Source organism: Silurus aristotelis (assembly GCF_946808225.1).
Source record: "Silurus aristotelis genome assembly, chromosome: 3".
In the NCBI taxonomy this organism is placed as follows: Eukaryota; Metazoa; Chordata; class Actinopteri; order Siluriformes; family Siluridae; genus Silurus; species Silurus aristotelis.
Genome location: NC_139576.1, coordinates 293,092 through 308,775, shown reverse-complemented (window position 1 = coordinate 308,775; position 15,684 = coordinate 293,092).

Below are 15,684 nucleotides of genomic sequence, written 5' to 3'. Positions count from 1 at the left end.
GAAGGAAAATCTCCCTGAGACTTCATGACCTTGAGACTTAAAAGGGAACTTTATCCTCATCCTCAACACTGAATGTCCTTCATTACAGTTTCATCAGTGTTGAGTTTATACAGTGTTCAGTGCTGTTTACATGCAGAACTGTTCATGTAAACTGTGGTCCTGAGCACGTTGTAGCAGACTGTGTTTCGGAACTTCATAGACCTTTAGGCTGTTGATGAGGAACCATCTCCGGCTGTACAGTGTCTAGAACTGAAGAGAAGTCAAACTCCGTCAAGATGAATCAGGCAAATCTGCAGAGAAGAAAGAGACAGTAGCTCAGAAACATGTTTAACTCAATGTATGTCCTCAACATTCTCAATATATATACTGAAGTTAGTACCTCAAATAATGGAGACTACACAGGGGACTCAGTGTTCGGGACTCAGACACAGTCTCAGTGTAAGGCGTGTATGTGTGTGTGAGGGGTGTGTGTGAAGAGTGTATGTGTGTGTGAGAGGTGTGTGTGAAGAGTGCATGTGTGTGTGAGGGGTGTGTGTGAAGAGTGTATGTGTGTGTGAGAGGTGTGTGTGAAGAGTGTGTGTGTGTGTGTGAGGGGTGTGTGTGAAGAGTGTGTGTGTGTGTGTGTGTGAGGGGTGTCTGTGAAGAGTGTATGTGTGTGTGAGGGGTGTGTGTGAAGAGTGTATGTGTGTGTGAGAGGTGTGTGTGAAGAGTGTATGTGTGTGTGAGGGGTGTGTGTGAAGAGTGTATGTGTGTGTGAGAGGTGTGTGTGAAGAGTGTATGTGTGTGTGAGAGGTGTGTGTGAAGAGTGTATGTGTGTGTGAGGGGTGTCTGTGAAGAGTGTATGTGTGTGTGTGAGAGGTGTGTGTGAAGAGTGTATGTGTGTGTGAGGGGTGTGTGTGAAGAGTGTATGTGTGTGTGAGAGGTGTGTGTGAAGAGTGTATGTGTGTGTGAGAGGTGTGTGTGAAGAGTGTATGTGTGTGTGAGAGGTGTGTGTGAGGGGTGTGTGTGAAGAGTGTATGTGTGTGTGAGAGGTGTGTGTGAAGAGTGTATGTGTGTGTGAGAGGTGTGTGTGAAAAGTGTATGTGTGTGAGAGGTGTGTGTGAAGAGTGTATGTGTGTGTGAGGGGTGTGTGTGAAGAATGTATGTGTGTGTGAGAGGTGTGTGTTTAGAGTGTATGTGTGTGTGTGTGTGTGTGTGTGTGTGTGTGTGTGTGTGTGTGTGTGTGTGTGTGTGTGTGTGTGTGTGTGTGTGAGGTTCTTCACTATCCTCTGTAGGTTCTTGCGAACCGAAACGGTGCAGTTCCCAAAGCAGGCAGTGATGCAGCTGCTCAAGATGCTCTCAATGGTTTCCTCAGCCTTCTCAGGAATTAGAGATGCTGCAGGGCTCTTGGTGATGGAGCTAAGCTGGATCTAAAGAACAGATTAGAACAGAACTAAATGTTTGTGAGGTAAAAGAGCAGATCTGGAGGGATCTAGAGTGTTTTGGTAAACTGGGGTATTCGGATGCTGTCATCTCCTCACTTTCACACGCTCAGGTTTGTTGATGGTGGTGTAATAATCCTTAGTTCTCTATACCTGTGGAATTAAGTCTTCTTGTGAGTCACCAGTTATCATATATCTTCCTGTCAAGTTTCTTCCTCATGCCATCTTAGGGAGTTTATCCTCATCACTGTCTGCACTGACTCACTCATCAGGGATACATTTATAAGATGTATAATATACTTATAAATGTAGGACAGTGTGAAGGTTGGGGCAGGGTTGTAGGACAGTATGGAGGTTGGGGCAGAGCTGTAGAACAGTGTGGAGGTTGGGGCAGGGTTGTAGGACAGTATGGAGGTTGGGGCAGAGCTGTAGGACAGTGTGGAGGTTGGGGCAGAGCTGTTGGAAAGTGTGGAGGTTGGAGCAGAGCTGTTGGACAGTGTGAAGGTTGGGGCAGGGTTGTAGGACAGTATGGAGGTTGGGGCAGAGCTGTAGAACAGTGTGGAGGTTGGGGCAGGGTTGTAGGACAGTATGGAGGTTGAAGCAGAGCTGTAGGACAGTGTGGAGGTTGGGGCAGAGCTGTTGGAAAGTGTGGCGGTTGGGGCAGGGTTGTAGGACAGTGTGGAGGTTGGGGCAGGGCTGTAGGACAGTGTGGAGGTTGGAGCAGAGCTGTTGGACAGTGTGGCGGTTAGGGCAGGGTTGTAGGACAGTGTGGAGGTTGGGGCAGAGCTGGAGGACAGTGTGGAGGTTGGGGCAGGGCTGTAGGACAGTGTTGAGGTTGGAGCAGAGCTGTAGGACAGTGTGGAGGTTGGGGCAGAGCTGTAGGACAGTGTGGAGGTTGGGGCAGAGCTGTTGGAAAGTGTGGCGGTTGGGGCAGGGTTGTAGGACAGTGTGGAGGTTGGGGCAGGGCTGTAGGACAGTGTGAAGGTTGGAGCAGAGCTGTTGGACAGTGTGGCGGTTAGGGCAGGGTTGTAGGACAGTGTGGAGGTTGGGGCAGAGCTGGAGGACAGTGTGGAGGTTGGGGCAGGGCTGTAGGACAGTGTTGAGGTTGGGGCAGGGCTGTAGGACAGTGTGGAGGTTGGAGCAGAGCTGTAGGAGAGTGTGGAGGTTGGGACAGGGCTGTAGGACAGTGTGGAGGTTGGGGCAGAGCTGTTGGACAGTGTGGAGGTTGGAGCAGAGCTGTAGGACAGTGTGGAGGTTGGGGCATGGTTGTAGGACAGTATGGAGGTTGGGGCAGAGCTGTTGGAAAGTGTGGAGGTTGGGGCAGAGCTGTAGGACAGTGTGGAGTTTGGGGCAGAGCTGTAGGACAGTGTGGAGGTTGGAGCAGAGCTGTTGGACAGTGTGGCGGTTGGGGCAGGGTTGTAGGACAGTGTGGAGGTTGGAGCAGAGCTGTTGGACAGTGTGGAGGTTGGGGCAGGGTTGTAGGACAGTGTGGAGGTTGGGGCAGGGCTGTAGGACAGTGTGGAGGTTGGAGCAGAGCTGTTGGACAGTGTGGCGGTTAGGGCAGGGTTGTAGGACAGTGTGGAGGTTGGGGCAGAGCTGGAGGACAGTGTTGAGGTTGGAGCAGAGCTGTAGGACAGTGTGGAGGTTGGGGCAGGGCTGTAGGACAGTGTGGAGGTTGGGGCAGAGCTGTTGGACAGTGTGGAGGTTGGAGCAGAGCTGTAGGACAGTGTGGAGGTTGGGGCATGGTTGTAGGACAGTATGGAGGTTGGGGCAGAGCTGTTGGAAAGTGTGGAGGTTGGAGCAGAGCTGTTGGAAAGTGTGGCGGTTGGGGCAGAGCTGTAGGACAGTGTGGAGTTTGGGGCAGAGCTGTAGGACAGTGTGGAGGTTGGAGCAGAGCTGTTGGACAGTGTGGCGGTTGGGGCAGGGTTGTAGGACAGTGTGGAGGTTGGAGCAGAGCTGTTGGACAGTGTGGCGGTTGGGGCAGGGTTGTAGGACAGTGTGGAGGTTGGGGCAGGGCTGTAGGACAGTGTGGAGGTTGGAGCAGAGCTGTTGGACAGTGTGGCGGTTGGGGCAGGGTTGTAGGACAGTGTGGAGGTTGGGGCAGGGCTGTAGGACAGTGTGGAGGTTGGAGCAGAGCTGTTGGACAGTGTGGCGGTTAGGGCAGGGTTGTAGGACAGTGTGGAGTTTGGGGCAGAGCTGGAGGACAGTGTGGAGGTTGGGGCAGGGCTGTAGGACAGTGTTGAGGTTGGAGCAGAGCTGTAGGACAGTGTGGAGGTTGGAGCAGAGCTGTAGGACAGTGTGGAGGTTGGGGCAGGGCTGTAGGACAGTGTGGAGGTTGGGGCAGAGCTGTTGGACAGTGTGGAGAGGTTGGAGCAGAGCTGTAGGACAGTGTGGAGGTTGGGGCAGGGCTGTAGGACAGTGTGGAGGTTGGAGCAGAGCTGTAGGACAGTGTGGAGGTTGGGGCAGGGCTGTAGGACAGTGTGGAGGTTGGGGCAGGGCTGTAGGACAGTGTGGAGGTTGGGGCAGAGCTGGAGACTTGCTCTGTTTGAATTATTTTATTTATCTACGTTTCTACACTATCAGCTTCAAAATAGTCTCCTTGTACAGTAAAACAGTGCCCTAAGTGTTCTTCTGGAATGTGTACTGGAAGACTTCTTTTAGAAGCATATTAAGCATCCTCTGCTATTCGCGCCGGATCTAAGCAACGGTGTCAAAACAGCAGGCTGGATCTTCATCTTTGAGAAGAGGGCGATGTCCGCAGGAGTCAAGTAGGGTGGGTGCAGAAGTGAGATCGTGTTGTTTCCAGTGAGAAACTCACGTGGAGGAGGAGCTCGGTGATGGGGTGCACACGTGGTCAGAACAGCAGACGTGGTAAGAAAGCACCAGTGGCACTGTTTCAGATTACACAGATCTCTTTCAACACACTGAATTATTATTATGAAGATTGGTGCTCCCTGTGACTGTACATGCAGTCTTGTGCTGCTATTTGTTGGCAAGTTACAAAACTAGACTCAATGCTTTTTGATAGAAACCTAGTACTCTAAAGAATGAACAGAAATTGCACTATTTTGCCGCCGACATCTGTTCAGTGCAGGTGCCTGAGGTTTGGGGTGCAGCTGGTAAGTGAGTGATGTAATGGAATATTTGTGGATGTACATTGTCATTCTCACACACACACACATAAACACACACACACACACACACACACACACACACACACACACACTCAGAGGAAGTTTAATGAAAAACTGTGATGAAAATATTATCTGTACACACCCAGACTCCAATGTTCTTTATTTTCTGTACAAGTCTTTATTACCCACAATCCCCTGGGCTCGGCTTATAACTCATCACACTCACACACACATTCAACACACTCTTACACATTCAAAACACTCACACACATTCAACACTCAAACACACATATTCAACACACTTTTACACATTCAACACACACACATTCAACACACTCACACACATTCAACACACTCTTACACATTCAACACAATCTTACACATTCAACACACACTCACACATTCAACACACTCACACACACATTCAACACACTCACACACATTCAACACACTCTTAGACATTCAACACACTCACACACACATTCAACACACTCACACACATTCAACACACTCACACACATTCAACACACTCACAAACATATTCAACACACTCACACACACATTCAACACTCAAACACACATATTCAACACACTTTTACACATTCAACACACACACACACATTCAACACACTCACACACATTCAACACACTCTTACACATTCAACACAATCTTACACATTCAACACACACTCACACATTCAACACACTCACACACACATTCAACACACTCACACACATTCAACACACTCTTAGACATTCAACACACTCACACACACATTCAACACACTCACACACATTCAACACACTCACAAACATATTCAACACACTCACACACACATTCAACACACTTTTACACATTCAACACTCACACACACATTCAACACACTCACACACATTCAACACACTCTTACACATTCAACACAATCTTACACATTCAACACACACACACACATTCAACACACTCACACATTCAACACACTCACACACACATTCAACACACTCTTAGACATTCAACACACTCACACACACATTCAACACACTCACACACATTCAACACACTCACACACATTCAACACACTCACAAACATATTCAACACACTCACAAACATATTCAACATACTCACACACACATTCAACACACTTTTACACATTCAACACACACACACAAACATTCAACACACTCACACACATTCAACAAACTCACACATATTCAACACACTCTTAGACATTCAACACACTCACACACACATTCAACACACTCTTACACATTCAACACTCAAACACACATTCAACACACTCAAACACACACACATTCATCACACTCTTACACATTCAACACTCACACACATTCAACACTCACACACATTCAACACACACACAAACATTCAACACTCACACACATTCAACACACTCACACACATTCAACACTCACACACATTCAACACACTTTTACACATTAAACACACTCACACACATTCAACACACTCACACACATTCAACACACTCACACACATTCAACACACTCTTACACATTCAAAACACTCAGACACATTCAACACTCAAACACACATATTCAACACACTCTTACAAATTCAACACACTCACACAAATTCAACACACTCACACACATTCAACACACTCACACACATTCAACACACTCACACACATTCAACACACACACATTCAACACACTCACACACATTCAACACACTCACACAAATTCAACACACTCACACACATTCAACACACTCACACAAATTCAACACACACATTCAACACACACATTTTCACACACTCACACACATTCAACACACTCACACACATTCAACAAACTCACACACATTCAACACACTCACACACATTCAACACACTCACACAAATTCAACACACTCACACAAATTCAACACACACATTTTCACACACTCACACACATTCAACACACTCACACACATTCAACACTCACACACATTCAACACACTCACACACATTCAACACACTTACACATTCAACACACTCTTGCACATTCAACCCACTCACACACATTCAACACTCACACACATTCAACACACTCACACACATTCAACACACCTTTACACATTCAACACACACACACACACACACACACACACACACACACACATTCAACACACTCACACACATTCAACACACTCACACAAATTCAACACACTAACACACATTCAACACACTCACACAAATTCAACACACACATTCAACACACACATTTTCACACACTCACACACATTCAACACACTCACACACATTCAACAAACTCACACACATTCAACACACTCACACACATTCAACACACTCACACAAATTCAACACACTCACACAAATTCAACACACACATTTTCACACACTCACACACATTCAACACACTCACACACATTCAACACTCACACACATTCAACACACTCACACACATTCAACACACTCTTACACATTCAACAGACAAACACACATTCAACACACTCACACACATTCAACACACTCTTACACATTCAACACACTCACACACACATTCAAAACACTCACACATTCAACACTCAAACACAAATTCAACACACTCAAACACACACACAACACACTCAAACACACACACATTCATCACACTCTTACACATTCAACACACTCACACACATTCAACAGACTCACACACACACATTCAACACACTCACACACATTCAACACACTCACACACATTCAACACACTCACACACATTCAACACACTTACACATTCAACACACTCTTGCACATTCAACGCACTCACACACATTCAACACTCACACACATTCAACACACTCACACACATTCAACACACCTTTACACATTCAACACACACACACACACACACACACACACACACACACACACACACACACACATTCAACACACTCACACACATTCAACACACTCACACAAATTCAACACACTCACACACATTCAACACACTCACACAAATTCAACACACACATTCAACACACACATTTTCACACACTCACACACATTCAACACACTCACACACATTCAACAAACTCACACACATTCAACACACTCACACACATTCAACACACTCACACAAATTCAACACACTCACACAAATTCAACACACACATTTTCACACACTCACACACATTCAACACACTCACACACATTCAACACACTCACACACATTCAACACACTCACACACATTCAACACACTCTTACACATTCAACAGACAAACACACATTCAACACACTCACACACATTCAACACACTCTTACACATTCAACACACTCACACACACATTCAAAACACTCACACATTCAACACTCAAACACAAATTCAACACACTCAAACACACACACAACACACTCAAACACACACACATTCATCACACTCTTACACATTCAACACACTCACACACATTCAACAGACTCACACACACACATTCAACACACTCACACACATTCAACACACTCACACACATTCAACACACTCACACACATTCAACACACTTACACATTCAACACACTCTTGCACATTCAACGCACTCACACACATTCAACACTCACACACATTCAACACACTCACACACATTCAACACACCTTTACACATTCAACACACACACACACACACACACACACACACACACACATTCAACACACTCACACACATTCAACACACTCACACAAATTCAACACACTCACACACATTCAACACACTCACACAAATTCAACACACACATTCAACACACACATTTTCACACACTCACACACATTCAACACACTCACACACATTCAACAAACTCACACACATTCAACACACTCACACACATTCAACACACTCACACAAATTCAACACACTCACACAAATTCAACACACACATTTTCACACACTCACACACATTCAACACACTCACACACATTCAACACTCACACACATTCAACACACTCACACACATTCAACACACTCTTACACATTCAACAGACAAACACACATTCAACACACTCACACACATTCAACACACTCTTACACATTCAACACACTCACACACACATTCAAAACACTCACACATTCAACACTCAAACACAAATTCAACACACTCAAACACACACACAACACACTCAAACACACACACATTCATCACACTCTTACACATTCAACACACTCACACACATTCAACAGACTCACACACACATTCAACACACTCACACACATTCAACACACTCACACACATTCAACACACTTACACATTCAACACACTCTTGCACATTCAACGCACTGACACACATTCAACACTCACACACATTCAACACACTCACACACATTCAACACACCTTTACACATTCAACACACACACACACACACACACACACACACACACATTCAACACACTCACACACATTCAACACACTCACACAAATTCAACACACTCACACACATTCAACACACTCACACAAATTCAACACACACATTCAACACACATTTTCACACACTCACACACATTCAACACACTCACACACATTCAACAAACTCACACACATTCAACACACTCACACACATTCAACACACTCACACACATTCAACACACTCACACAAATTCAACACACACATTTTCACACACTCACACACATTCAACACACTCACACACATTCAACACTCACACACATTCAACACACTCACACACATTCAACACACTCACACACATTCAACAGACAAACACACATTCAACACACTCACACACATTCAACACACTCTTACACATTCAACACACTCACACACACATTCAAAACACTCACACATTCAACACTCAAACACAAATTCAACACACTCAAACACACACACAACACACTCAAACACACACACATTCATCACACTCTTACACATTCAACACACTCACACACATTCAACAGACTCACACACACTCAACAGACTCACACACACACATTCAACACACTCACACACATTCAACACACTCACACACATTCAACACACTCACCCACATTCAACACACTCTTACACATTCAACACACACACACACACATTTAACACACTCACACATATTCAACACACTCACACACACATTCAACACACTCACACACATTCAACACACTCTTAGACATTTAACACACTCACACACATTCAACACACTCACACACATTCAACACACTCTTACCCATTCAACACACTCACACACATTCAACACACTCTTACACATTCAACACACTCACACACACATTCAAAACACTCTTACACATTCAAAACACTCACACATTCAACACTCAAACACACATTCAACACACTCAAACACACACACAACACACATTCATCACACTCTTACACATTCAACAGACTCACACACACATTCAACACTCACACACATTCAACACAGTCACACACATTCATCACTCACACACATTCAACACTCACACACATTCAACACACACACACATTCAACACACTCTTACACATTCAACACACTCTTACACATTCAACACACTCACACACATTTAGCACACTCACACATTCAACACTCGCACACACATTCAACACACTCTTACACATTCAACACACTCACACACATTCAACACACTTTTACACATTAAACACACTCACACACACATTCAACACACTCACACACACATTCAACACACACACACACATTCAACACACTTACACACACATTTAACACACTTTTACACATTAAACACACTCACACACATTCAACACACTCTTTCACATTCAACACAATCACACACATTCAACACACACACATTCCACACTCACACACATTCAACACACTTTTACACATTAAACACACTCACACACATTCAACACACTCTTACACATTCAAAACACTCACACACATTTAACACACACATTCAACACACACACACATTTAACACACTCACACACATTCAACACACTCACACACATTCAACACACTCACACACATTCAACACACTCACACACATTCAACACTCACACACATTCAACACTCACACACATTCAACACACTCTTACACATTCAACACACTCTTACACATTCAAAACACTCACACACATTCAACACACTTTTACACATTCAACACACACACACACATTCAACACAATCTTACACATTCAACACACTCTTACACATTCAACACACTTTTACACATTCAACACACACACACACATTCAACACACTCACACATATTCAACACACTCACACACACATTCAACACACTCACACACATTCAACACACTCTTAGACATTCAACACACTCACACACACATTCAACACACTCACACACATTCAACACATTCAACACACTATTACACATTCAACACACTCACACACATATTCAACACACTCACACACATTCAACACACTTTTACACATTCAACACACACACACAAACATTCAACACACTCACACACATTCAACACACTCACACACATTCAACAAACTCACACATATTCAACACACTCTTAGACATTCAACACACTCACACACACATTCAACACACTCTTACACATTCAACACACTCACACACATTCAACACACTTTTACACATTAAACACACTCACACACACATTCAACACACTCACACACATTCAACACACTCTTAGACATTCAACACACTCACACACACATTCAACACACTCACACACACATTCAACACACACATTTAACACACACACACACATTCAACACACACACATTCAACACACTCTTACACATTCAATACTCACACACATTCAACACACTCACACACATTCAACACACTCACACACATTCAACACACTCACACACATTCAACACACTCACGCACACATTCAACACACACACACACATTCAACACACTCTTACACATTCAACACACACACACACATTCAACACATTCAACACACTCACACACATTCAAAACACTCAAACACATTCAACACACTCTCAAACATTCAACACAACCCTACACATTCAACACACTCAAAAACATTCAACACACTCTCACACATTCAACACACTCTCACACATTCAACACACTCTCACACATTCAACACTCACACACATTCAACACACACATTTAACACACACATTCAACACACACACACATTCAACACACTCTTACACATTCAATACACTCACACACATTCAACACACTCACACACACACATTCAACACACTCTTACACATTCAACACACACACACATTCAACACATTCAACACACTCACACACATTCAACACATTCAACACACTCTCAAACATTCAACACAACCCTACACATTCAACACACTCTCACACATTCAACACACTCTCACACATTCAACACTCACACACATTCAACACACACATTTAACACACACATTCAACACACACACACATTCAACACACTCTTACACATTCAATACACTCACACACATTCAACACACTCACACACATTCAACACACTCACACACACACATTCAACACACTCTTACACATTCAACACACACACACATTCAACACATTCAACACACTCACACACATTCAACACATTCAACACACTCTCACACATTCAACACACTCACACACATATTCAACACACTCTTACACATTCAACACACTCTTACACATTCAACACACTCACACACATTCAACACTCACACACACATTCAACACACTCACACACATATTCAACACACTCTTACACATTCAACACACACACACACACACATTCAACACACACATACACATATTTAACACACTCTTACACATTCAACACACACACACACACACACACATTCAACACACTCACACACATATTAAACACACTCTTACACATTTAACATACACACACATTCAACACACACATTCAACACACTCACACACATTCAACACACTCTTACACATTCAACACACACACACACACACAAACACACATTCAACACACTCACACACACATTCAACACACTCTTACACATTCAACACACACATTCAACACACTCACACACACATTAAAACACACTCTTACACATTCAACACTCAGACACACATTCAACACACACACACATTCAACACACTCACACACATTCAAAACACTCGAACACATTCAACACACTCCTACACATTCAACACACTCTCACACATTCAACACTCAAACACAAATTCAACACACTCAAACACATTCAACACACTCTTACACATTCAACACACTTTTACACATTCAACACACACACACATTCAACACACTCACACACACATTCAACACACTCTTAGACATTCAACACACTCACACACACATTCAACACACTCACACACATTCAACACACTCTTACACATTCAACACACTCACAAACATATTCAACACACTCACACACACATTCAACACACTTTTACACATTCAACACACACACACACAAACATTCAACACACTCACACACATTCAACAAAATCACACACATTCAACACACTCTTACACATTCAACACTCACACACATTCAACACACTCACACACATTCAACACACTCACACACATTCAACACACTCTTACACATTCAACACACTCACACACATTCAACACACTCACACACATTCAACACACACATTCAACACAGACACACATTCAACACACTCACACACATTCAACACACTCACACACATTCAACACACTCACACACATTCAACACACACATTTAACACACACACACATTCACCACACACACATTCAACACACTCTTACACATTCAATACTCACACACATTCAACACACTCACACACATTCAACACACTCACACACATTCAACACACTCACACACATTCAACACACTCACACACACATTCAACACACACACACACACATTCAACACACTCTTACACATTCAACACACACACACACATTCAACACATTCAACACACTCACACACATTCAAAACACTCAAACACATTCAACACACTCTCAAACATTCAACACAACCCTACACATTCAACACACTCAAACACATTCAACACACTCTCACACATTCAACACACTCTTACACATACAACACACACATTCAACACACTCACACACACATTCAACACTCAGACACACATTCAACACACACACACATTCAAAACACTCGAACACATTCAACACACTCCTACACATTCAACACACTCTCACACATTCAACACACTTTTACACATTCAACACACACACACACATTCAACACACTCACACACATTCAACACACTCTTACACATTCAACACACTTTTACACATTCAACACACTCACACACACATTCAACACACTCACACACACATTCAACACACTCACACACATTCAACACACTCTTAGACATTCAACACACTCACACACACACACATTCAACACACACATACACATATTAAACACACTCACACACATTAAATACACTCTTACACATTTAACATACACACACATTCAACACACACATTCAACACACTCACACACATTCAACACACTCTTACACATTCAACACACTCACACACATTCAACACACACATTCAACACACTCACACACACATTCAACACACTCTTACACATTCAACACACACACACACACACATTCAACACACTCACACACATTAAAACACACTCTTACACATTCAATACACACACACACATTCAACACACACACACATTCAAAACATTCGAACACATTCAACACACTCCTACACATTCAACACACTCTCACACATTCAACACACTCTTACACATTCAACACACTTTTACACATTCAACACACACACACACACATTCAACACACTCACACACATTCAACACACTCTTACACATTCAACACCCTTTTCACACATTCAACACACTCCTACACATTCAACACACTCTCACACATTCAACACACTCTTACACATTCAACACACTTTTACACATTCAACACACACACACACATTCATCACACTCTTACACATTCAACACTCACACACATTCAACACTCACACACATTTAACACTCTCACACATTCAACACACTTTTACACATTAAACACACACACACACACACACACATTCAACACTCACACACATTCAACACACTCACACACATTCAACACTCACACACATTCAACACAATTTTACACATTAAACACACTCACACACATTCAACACACTCACACACATTCAACACTCACACACATTCAACACACGCACATTCAACACTCACACACATTCAACACACTTTTACACATTAAACACACTCACACACATTCAACACACTCACACACATTCAACACACTCTTACACATTCAAAACACTCACACACGTTCAACACACACATTCAACACACTCACACACATTCAACACACTCACACACATTCAACACACACATTTAACACACACACACATTCAACACACACATTCAACACACTCTTACACATTCAACACACTCACACACATTCAACACACACACACATTCAACACACTCTTACACATTCAAAATACTCACACACGTTCAACACACACATTCAACACACTCACACACACATTCAACACACTCACACAAATTCAACACACTCACACACATTCAACACACTCACACACATTCAACACACTCACACACACATTCAACACACTCACACACACATTCAACACACACACACACACACATTCAACACACTCTTACACATTCAACACACACACACATTCAACACACTCACACACATTCAAAACACTCAAACACATTCAACACACTCTCAAACATTCAACACAACCCTACACATTCAACACACTCAAACACATTCAACACACTCTCACACATTCAACACTCACACACATTCAACACACACATTTAACACACACACATTCAACACACACACATTCAACACACTCTTACACATTCAATACACTCACACACATTCAACACACTCTTACACATTCAACACACACACACATTCAACACATTCAACACACTCACACACATTCAACACAACCCTACACATTCAACACACTCTCACACATTCAACACACTCACACACATATTCAACACACTCTTACACATTCAACACACACACACATTCAACACACTCTCACACATTCAACACACTCACACACATTCAACACTCACACACACATTCAACACACTCACACACATATTCAACACACTCTTACACATTCAACA